Raw genomic sequence first — 8913 nt, 5'->3', positions numbered from 1 at the left:
CGACAGGACTTTATTGACCAAGCATAAAAGTCATGTCAGGGACGACATGAATGCGAAGGGGGGGAGTGTTGAGCCAGCAGAGGATCACACCCACATTTTTGCTCACACTCATCATTTTTGTAACCATTGATTGTAATAAATGTCTTTCCGACATTGATTTTGATTGGAGCCATTCATTAAGTAACGGGACTCAATTGAGTTTCCAGCTTGTAATCCCGAAGTAATTTCACTTGCTGATGTAATTAGTTAGAGATGTTCTCACCTCCAAGGCTGAGGTATATAAGCCAAAGTTTTTGTAACCTAAGGGGATTCAGATTATTAATCAAAGTGGGTTTTTGAGCGCCGTGACTGTGTCTGAGAGAGAGTGAGTGAGAGAGAGAGAGTCTTATCTACTTGCTACGCGAGCTACGAAGCCGCCATTGGAGAAGCGACACCGCCATTGTGTTAGCAACGGCGAGAGCTACGCACAGATACCAAGAGTGCGCGCTATCGGCTTCTACGTGTGGTAAGTTCCTACGAGCTTCGGTGTGAGTTTTCTTCCAACTCGTGTGTCGGAATGGAGCGTGCAGCATATCTATAGAACCACAACGAGTAGAGCTACGCATTAGTACCATCGGGGTCAAGTTTCGGTCACCTGTATTTTTCGGCCTGTCTTCATACACGTTTACCGCACGGAGTGATTATAGGTTGATTTTGCAGTTCAAGTCTTTAGGGTGTTGTTCTTACCTAGTGTATAGACTTCCCCTTGGGTTTAAAATCGATTCAATGATTCTAGATCCTGTTTCGTATAGCATTCGCTCGTAGTACGGATTTCAGTCACTTGCGTATTTTAGAACTTAGATTTGATTTCCTTAGTAGTGATTGTCATTAGAAGGTCGAGTAGGTGATTTGACACCCACCTAGTTGTTTCCATGCGCCTGCGGGTCAAGCTCCGTTCTCGTCTGACAAATTCTATTGTTGTTTGAGTTCTCGCTATTTAGCTTCCGCTAGCGGCGTAACCGCCTAAACAATCGTAAGGGTACAAATGGCCATCCACCCAAATGTCAACATTGGTCTCACAAGCGGTGCGACGTTCCTGTGATGACCTTTGATCACCTTCACTAGTGGTCTTCGGTGCAAATGCCGTGGGTAAGCGAATATGTATGCTTTTGGTGTGCGGAATACGTGGTGGTGGAAGCAAACCATTTGTGATTTCCGTGAGCACCATGGAAGCTATTGCGTGAGGAAGCAAATGATGAAAAGATAGAGGGGGAAGGGTAGAGAGGCCGAGCAGGATGGGAGGAGAGAAGGAGGGAGGGAGGGGAGGGTGAGATTGGGGAGGAGGAGGAAGGTAGGGGCAGAGAGGGAGAGGAGAGGGAGAGGGAGAGAGGAGGGACGAGGGAGGAGGATGATAGAACAAAATGTTTATTACTTTTTGGGGAAAAAGATTTTTGAAAAAATGGACTTTCTAAGCTTGTGGGTTAAAAAATGGGTCAAAAAATGATTTTTGGATATGTATATATGTTGGGAGGGAGTTTTAAGTAAAAAACAAATAAAAATGAAAATTTTTAAAAAAAAGTCAAATTTTGACTCTTTTTGACCCACGGAATTGCTGATGTGGACACACCCCTATGCTTCCTTCACTTTAAAAAAAGCTAGAGAGAGAAAGCAACCATTTAGGTCCACATCCTACATTTGTCTAAAAAAAAGGCTAGAAAAGCCTACTCAAAACTACCTTCTTCAATGCCCTTGCCCCCTAAACCCCACACAACATTAGCCTTAATCCCTAAAAATTAGGATTCCTTACAAGGCCCATGCAAGGTTCATATTTCTCCTAATGGATATGCGCAAACCAGATGTGTCAGGCTATGTGCAGACAGGAGATGACACAGCTCACCCCATTGCTCATGTAAGGGACATACCCCTAAATACAAAGAGTGGGAAATCAAAGTACTTAGCAGACGTACTTCATGTCCCAAACATTACAAAGAATCTTGTTTCTGTTGGACAGATGGTTGAGCAGAGTTTGCAGGTTCGCTTCAATCCGAATGGCTGTTATGTAGAAGATTTCCAGAATGGCAATCACAGAGGGCAAATGTGTGGGCAAAATGTTTACGTTGAATGTAGACATGCCTAAGGTAAAAGCTTCATTATTTGCACAGGGCACAGGTGTTGTGGCTGATGTTGACATTTGGCACAAACGCATTGGCCATGTCAATGAGCAGAGATTGCGCAACATGCAATCAAAACAGATTGTAAAAGGTTTGCCCAAATTCAAGGTGGATGGTATGCATAAAGTGTGTGCAGCATGCCAGTTTGGAAAACAGTCAAAGGGCTCATTTCCACATGAGCGCAATGTATGTAAGAAGCCACTTGAGGTGGTGCACACAGATGTTTGGGGTCCAACCGATACTGCAAGTATACATGGTTGCAGGTATTATGTCTCTTTCATTGATGACCATACAAGGAAAGTATGGGTCTACTTCATGCGTAACAAAAGTGAAGTGTTTGGTCACTTTGAGGACTTCAAAGTCATGATTGAGAAGGAGACAGATATGCAAATCAAGACATTGAGGTCAGATAGAGGGGGAGAGTACTTCTCCAAAGATTTTTCAGATTTTTTGCAAATGCATGGTATATGCAGGCAGTTTACATGCAAATATACTCCACAACAAAACGGGGTCGTAGAAAGAAAAAATAGGCACATTGCAGAGGTTGCACGTGCATTGATGAATGAGAAGAACATGCCTCATCATTTCTGGGCTGAAGCTGTTAATACAGCTGTGTACATTATGAACAGGACACCTACAGCTGCGGTGCATGATGTAACACCTGAGGAAAAGTTTACAGGTACAAAGGCTGATTTGGCACACTTAAAAGTGTTTGGTTGCATAGATCACGTACACGTACCAGATGAGTTGCGTAGGAAATTGGATCCTAAAGCAGAGAAATGTATTCTTGTGGGATATTCCCTTGAACAAAAGGGGTACAGGTGCTACAATCCTACTACACGAGAATTACGAGTGAGCAAAGATGTAGTGTTTGATGAGATGAGCAGCTGGTACAGTAATGCACATGGCACTATTGGGGCTGATGTAAAAGATGATGTGGTTGTACAAAATGTGAGGCCACAGTCATAGGTTTTGAGTGGACGACAAGAGTCCTCTTCTCGTGGCTCTGTTGAAAAGCCATGGAATGGTAGACTACGTACGCAGGTCACTCCACCAGCAGGTACAGGGAATGTATCACGAAAAGAGAAGGAAAAGGTTGATGAACCTCCCTTTATGGCTGATGCATCATCAGGTTTTTCACATGTAGACATGGATTCAGATGGTTCTAAACAAAGTCTTGATGAGGAATTTGGAATTCCGGCCATTAGGACACCTGGTGTAAGGAAAGTACAAGAAGGTGCTAGAGGGCAAAGGAGTGACCTAGGACAGCGCAGATCTAACAGAGTCAGAAATCCAGTTCAGAAATTGACTTATGATGGGTATCTAGCACATCACCAAGCCTACATGGCTAAGGTGATACATGATGTGGAGCCCACATGTTTTGAGGATGCAGTTGGAAATGTGCATTGGGATGATGCAATGAATGAAGAGATGGCTGCATTGGAAGAAAACGACACATGGGAGTTGGTGCCATTGCCAAGTGGCAAGAAAGCTATTGGCTGTAAATGGGTGTATAAAACCAAGCATAAGGCTGATGGTAACATTGAGCGTCACAAGGCAAGGCTGGTCGCAAAGGGTTATGCACAGACGTATGGCATAGGCTATGAGGAGACCTTTGCTCCAGTGGCAAAGATGACGACTGTGAGAGATGTCATATCAGTGGCTGCATCTAGAGGATGGATTATTCATCAAATGGATGTAAAGAATGCCTTCTTGAATGGTGAGTTGCAAGAGGAAGTGTATATGGATCAGCCACCTGGTTATGTCGATCCAGGTTACCCAGATTATGTATGCAGGCTTCTCAAAGCCTTGTATGGTTTGAAGCAGGGCTCTAGAGCATGGTATGACAGGATTGCCAAGTATCTTGTCAGTATTGGTTTTAGGAGAGCTCATGCTGATCATTCACTCTATGTACGTGAGAGTGATATGGGGACTGTGGTCATTACCATATATGTAGATGACCTTATTATTGTGGGTGACAATGCTATGGAGATTGACCATGTGAAGGGTCTTCTCAAACAGGAGTTTGAAATGAAAGATTTGGGCAAGTTGCGCTACTTTCTTGGCATTGAGGCAATCAAGACTCCAGAGGGTGTATGGCTGTCACAGAGACAGTATGCTTTGGACATGTTGCCAAAGTATGGTATGGCTGATTGTAAGCCAATTTCTATTCCCTTGGATGTGAATGCAAATCTGAGTGCAGAGGAGGGTGATGTTTTTGAGGATGTCAAGATGTACAGGAAGATTGTGGGTAGTCTAATCTACTTGACTATCATGAGGCCATACTTGAGCTACACAGTAGGCTTGGAGAGTCAGTTCATGCAGCTTCCAAGGAAGCCACATTTGGATGGAGTACGACGCACACTTTGGTATGTGCAAGGGACTCTTGAGTACACATTGTTCTATGCAACAGATGCTCCATTAGCATTGTATGGGTATACAGATGCAGATTGGGCAGGTAGCATTGTTGATAGGAGATCTACGAGTGGCTTCATGTTCTCTTTTGGGAGTTCTGTTGTTACTTGGAGCAGCAAAGGGCAGCCTACCGTTGCTTTATCAAGCACAGAGGCCAAGTATAGAGGTGCAGCAGTTGCGGCGTGCGAGGTAGGTTGGCTATGCACATTACTTGAGGACTTGGGAGTGCAGGTGGACCAGCAGATTGTCATCCATTGTGACAACCTCAGCAGCATGCAGTTGGCTAGGAACCCAGTGTTCCATGCCAGGACCAAGCACATAGAGGCCCATTACCACTACGTTCGAGAGGGAGTGTTGGCGGGCAACATCGACTTGGTCTACATCAGCACAGACGAGCAGATAGCGGATATCTTTACGAAGGCCCTCGGAGCTGAGAAGCTTCAACGTTTCCGGACTATGCTTGGACTCTACGACATGCAGAGCTCGAGGGGGAGTGTTGAGATGTCGAGCTCTACATCTTGAGCTGGCATCCACTACGGGTCTTGGCTGCTTACGGCATTTACTCACTGGCGCGTTAGGTGATCAACACGGAGGATCTCTGCCAGTGATTCTATAGCTGGACTACACTTATAGTGCAAGCCTTGTACGCTTCTAGCGAGTTCACACTTAGTGACCGCATGTACATATGTCCTACTTTTCAGCTTTAGCACTTAGTCATTTTGTACTCTCTTTTCTGTGCGAAGAAGAAGAAGCTTTCCATCTTTGTGTGCTTTGTGCTTGTCTTGTGTAGCTCTCTTGCATCCTCATTCTTTACACGAAAGATCGCCAAAGCTCACAAAAATCAAAGAAAGTGAGCAAGCGTGTTTTGGAGCTACTGGCGACTAAGCCCGGGAGGACATAACCTGTTCTGATACCAATTGTTGGAATTAGGGTTGTAGAGAAACGCACACAGCTTGGAGAAGATGAAGGAAGCTCAAGGCACACAATTGAGAGTGTGTTACTTAGTGTGCAATGGAAAGATAGATAGCCCTAGAGTGATGGGCGTATATACAATGCACGGGGGAAAAAACCTCCTAAAGAGGGAAAAATTGCCATGGTAACACAGCTTGGAGAAGATGAAGGAAGCTCAAGACACACAACAAAGAGTAGTATTACCTAGTGTGGAATGGAAAGATAAGTTAGCCCTAGAGTGATAGGCGTGTATACAATGCACGGGGGCAAAAAGCTCCTACTGAGAGAAAAGAAAAGTAATGTGTTCACACATCACTACCATATGTATATAGTAATAGAGGATACAAAATGTTGGTATGACATTGTAGATGTAGCTAAGGATTCATAGTAACGTAGATGATTAAATTGGCAGCTACATTTATGACATGAGAGAGATTTTTCAAAGTCTTGAAGAGGAGTTGGGACAATGTGATAACAGGTTAAATCCAAACACATTGACACAACTAAATCTCTCACAAAATAGAATTGCTACCTCAATTATCTCAAAGGAGATTTTAATACCATCAAAGGGCTTGATAAAACAAGTCCAAGCTCATGTTACATTGACCCAACTTGGCCATGGTTTGCATGTTGAAGAGATTAGCTCTGCGATTAAACATAATGCAATTTTTGACCTTCCACAACCAAAAGCTCCCAATAGAAGTGTTGTTTTACAATGCAAGCATCATCATGGAAGAAATGGAGTCCACTTTCAAAGAAAGGCCGAATCCATTGTCCTCAATATTGCAACAAAAATCTCCTACTTGATCCAATGGAGAGTGTTTCATGCCATGCACTCCTTCCCTTGTTGCCCATACATGCCTCATGAGGCTAGAGGAGAGTCAAGCGTGTTTAATCGTCATGTCACCCTCTTCAATGAGAGCATCCAAATAGTGGTCTTTTCTATTGCAAAAATGTAAACCTTCAGACACAAGAGATAAACTTTAGTGTCCGTTTATTGGATGCATCAGTACTTCAGAATGTTATTGGATCCCAGCAATGAATGGTTCTCTATACATGAGGAGTCTAGAGCATTTTTTTTGCACTTATGTTGTGGAAAGACCTAAGAGTATGTTCAGATGAGACGAGACAATGTTGAATACTTCTGAGATTGTAAGCATGAATGCTCATGTTTCTTGAACATTGTATTTTTGTTCTTGCTACCAGACATTGACATGATTTTAGAATCTTGCTTGTTAGATTTTGCACCAATTGATCATAATTGATGAGATGGCAAATCAAAACCCTAATAGAATTACCAAAACCCTAATTTCTAGTAAAACCTAACCCTAATTTTAGGGCTAAATCCTTGATATGCAAACCCTAGCTTGAACTCTAAATTATGTTTGAAATGCTACTCTACAAAAACCCTAGTCATAATACTAAAAAGAAATAGCTTGAGATGAGGCTCAATAAAGTCTTCCAATCCCCTTGTAACAAGCTCCCTACAAACAAAACACAAGTCCAAAGTTGTTCTAGAAGGATTCTTAAGTTATGTCAATTGCAAGGGTGGCCAAACACCTGATGTACTTCATGATGTAGAATCCATAGTCATGATGTAGAATTCATAGTCATGGCCAAACATCTGATGTACTTTATAATGTAGAATCCACAATCATAGCCATCAGGTTGTTGGGGTGCCTCACACTACTTGATAAGGCACGAAGGATTCTCACATCACCTATGCTTTGAGTAAGTCTTCAAAGTCCATTGCACATGATATGAGTAGAGAAGATGCTTTAGCTTCTTAAACAGAACTAAGCATGCACAATATGTTGTGTAAATTGGGCATGCAATCTTTGCAAAGTATCAAGACATTCATAAGGGCTTGTGATACCCAAGGAATCGAAATAGAGAAAATAGTTCTTCTTCTCAGGGGAAAACGGAGAAGCTTTGTCCTCTATTGACATATAGAACAAACAAAGACCAATGATGCCTGCAACAAAAAGACAAACTTCATTAAATTTCCAGCATCCGGCACCATGTTGCACAATGATTCATTTTGAAGGTGCATATACCTGCAAATGATTGGCCAAAAAAAAAACCATATATGAGAAGTCAGTACCTTTGAGTTTCTCCAAAGAAATTTTGATGTAACTTGGCTAAACACTGTGTAAAGCATCAACAAAGTGTACATTTTTTAGAATGGAAATAGGCAAAGTGTGCTCCATCCACCTGCACACAAACAAATAATCACCAAATAAGAGATTGGAATGAGTAACCCTCCCCTTGGAGGAACCTACTACTAGTAGAGGCAATGCTAACTTATTGTCCAAGTAGACTTAATGTCCTTGAAGTAGGTTATAATATACCATTCATGAGGGGTTGATGACATCAACTAATAACTTGAATTTTGTGGAATTAAATGTGTTATCCAAATTAAAAGCCTAACAAAAACATGAAGAAAACACAAGAAAAGCCTATGGCAATTGATATCTGGAAATTGCAATGTTTCCTTGGGTAGTGACAAACCTATCGCCCCTTGCTCATCAACCTTTACCTATTGGCCATTCTCAATGGTAAACTTTAGGCTTATGTGGGTCTCATGCCTCATTTCGAGTGGAGGAAACATCAATGACCACATGTGTCTTTGTGGACGATGAAATTGATAGATTCTACCTAGAATCCTTAAAAACACCCTGCATATAGAAGTTCAAAAAAATACAACATGAAATAACAATGACATAGCCAGATATATTGAACAGCACGTTGTGCATGATAACAAGGCATGTAAAACTCAACATATCTCTAATCTGCAATTTTCCTTTTAGGAAATTAGTTATTCTGAACTTCCATGCAGGGTAGTTATTTTTCTCAAGCTTCTCAGTAACAATCTGACTGAAACCGTCAGACATCTTGAAGCACTAAGACAAAATAGCTGCAATCTGCAAAAACCTGCAAATCTGTTGAACCTGCTATCGTGGTACCTGTAACGCTTTCTACACTCAACGAGTGTCCACAATCAAGCGTACATACAACCATTGTACTTGTACAGTAAATCTCTGTGTACTGCACTTTGGAGACCTGTTCAGAAACTTGTACGAAATACCCCTAAAACTTGTACGAAACTTGTACGACATCTGGTCGTGGATTGCGAACGAAGAGATTGTGATGCTCTTGCTCTCTTAGTCTCTCTTGCCTACACCAGGCTTTGATACCATGTAAAAAATGAGGATGCAAGAGAGCTACACAAGACAAGCACAAAGCACACAGAGATGGAAAGCTTCTTCTTCTCGCACAGAAAAGAGAGTACAAAATGACTAAGTGCTAAAGTTGAAAAGTAGCACATATGTACATGCGGTCACTAAGTGTGAACTCGCTAGAAGCGTACTAGGCTAGCACTATAAGTGTAGTCCAG

Source organism: Adiantum capillus-veneris, chromosome 5, assembly GCF_014529385.1.
Source record: "Adiantum capillus-veneris isolate H3 chromosome 5, ASM1452938v2, whole genome shotgun sequence".
NCBI lineage: Eukaryota > Viridiplantae > Streptophyta > Polypodiopsida > Polypodiales > Pteridaceae > Adiantum > Adiantum capillus-veneris.
This window is presented reverse-complemented; position numbering follows the sequence as displayed.